This window comes from Chelonia mydas, chromosome 4 (assembly GCF_015237465.2).
Source record: "Chelonia mydas isolate rCheMyd1 chromosome 4, rCheMyd1.pri.v2, whole genome shotgun sequence".
Lineage (NCBI taxonomy): Eukaryota > Metazoa > Chordata > Testudines > Cheloniidae > Chelonia > Chelonia mydas.
In genome coordinates this window covers 114,599,718-114,601,962 of record NC_057852.1, presented here as the reverse complement: position 1 = coordinate 114,601,962, position 2,245 = coordinate 114,599,718, and positions in this window count along the sequence as shown.

The following is a 2,245-nucleotide window of genomic DNA, read 5'->3' as shown; positions in this document are numbered from 1 at the left end:
TCAGAGAAAATATATTTTCAGTCATGTGAAAAGAAATAGATTGAACTCATCCCCAGAGCTTCTCTAGACCATCTCTTTCTACTTCATCCCCAGCAAACCTCTGCTGTAATAGGTCTCTGCACATTGTTCTCATCTCAGCTGCATGAATAGCCCTGTAGTACTCACTCTCTCCACCGTAGCATAGTGGGTGTTCTTTGATGGATGCTAACAGTTCATTTAGCCTAGACTAATAAATCCTATAGGCAGCCAATCTACAGACCCAGCAGGCCTTGTTCTTTGCTTTTACCAAAGCACTATCATTAGACTGCAGAAGAAATCACTACCTACCCTATTTTCTGATGAAGATGTGCATCTTTGGAAAACAGGGCCTAATTCCCATACCACTCCTCTAAAGGAAACCCCATTCTCAGCCTAAAGGCTCTTTTCTTGAAGATCTGAAATACCTGTAATCATTGTCTTCACCCCACCCCCTTAAAGTCCTTAACAGTTCTTACAGGACATAGACACCCACTTTAGAATGGCAGAAGAGGATCTTGCAAGCTATCACTGGACAGCATCACACCAAAGAACTCTGATGAGAATTGTCACGAGCTTGCTATTGTACTTACTGAGAGGACGGTGACAGTCATTCACAAGTGTTATTAGTCAGTACAATAGCAAGTTGGGTCTCTTCATATTTTATTCATTAGGTTCTTCCTCTACGATGGTAGCAGTTTACTGTATTTTAGGAATTTCTATCAGACATTTCTAGTTGTATATTGAGTTGCTACACAACCAAAGAAGTCATCTAGGTCTAAACTACCAGATTAGAAACCCATAATCAATGCCAATAATGAATCTGACAGAAGCTGAAGCCCAGAGTATTCCTACACCCTGCTATCTAAGCATTAGTCATAGTCAACAAGTGTCTCTGGCTAACAAGCACTTATAGTACTATCAGACTCAGTTTAAGACTAATTTCTGTGGGCAGTAAACTTAACCACTTTTGGCTAGACTAGGGAAGAGCTGCCCTCCACCAACCAGCAGAGCAGTGCTGGACTCTGCACAGCACTCATTTCCCTTCCACCTCCTGTAGATCACACCCTCCAAATGTGATACGGAGCTACTAGAGGTGGGCTCGGAATAGCTTATTTATTGGATGGCAGGGAGCCTCAATAACTGGTGACTTTTCCATTAAAAAAAAATTCACCACCACAAGATGGTAGAACCACCTGTAGCGAATAACTCAAGTAGTTGTTTCAGTATAATGACAGTGATCATTTCATTGATATCACATTTGCTTGTTCAGAGAAGAAACACTTGACTACCACAGAAAGAGCAGATTCAATGCTATAGCAGTGCCTCCAGGTCATATTTGAAGAACAGTGGTCACCGCACTATAAGTGTAGCTAGACTGCTATATAGCCAAGGTTCTTAGCTTGGCACTTGCTCATCACTCTTCACTTCAATTATGTGCACACGTACACTCCTGCAATTTCCTGTCTTGAAGTTCAGTGTACAAAGATACTGAAAGATAGGGAACGGTGCAAAAGGCCCAGTCAAGAATAGCTGATATAAAATAAATATTCCAGTTTTTCCAGTGAAAGCTACCTTAGTTGTTGAACTCTACAAGTTGGCTTTATGTCAGAAGACAAAAGGTTGTTTTTAAATTGTAACTTCCAGACACGCAATAGCTTTCCGTTAGAAAGCCCCACACTAAACTATTTGACAGTGAAAAGTTTCCATGAAGGTAACGAATGAGCAAAGGCCAGAGAGTGGGTTTCAGGAGCAGAAATGCTTTCTGTGCTGCCAAGAGCCATTAGTAACAGTGTGAAAACCAGGTAAGCTGGAAGATTTCCACAAGCAAGGGAGCATCAATTTTTTTTTTTTGGGGGGGGGGGGGGGGAGAGAAGATAGATTGAATATTAACATGTGATTAGAAAAAAAATCCAGCTATTTAAACACTTTGAAGCTATGGGCAGTGGCAGTTTCTTCTTTGGCCACTAGGACTGGTCATGTATCTACCACTTTACACCAACACTCCACAGATAACTAAGTCTTTTTGTCTGCTCTGCCAACCCTGAGAACTTCAAGTCCCTTCTTAAGGCAAATTTGACAGTGAATTGTAGGGTGGGGAAAATGAGTGATATCTAATCTAAACAGTTTGTTAATAGCTCTGTTGTAACAGTGTGTATTTCTGGAAAGTGCAGAAGTGGCAATCAGAAAACATTTAAATTGGTTTGCAAAAATCACCTCAAGTCATAAC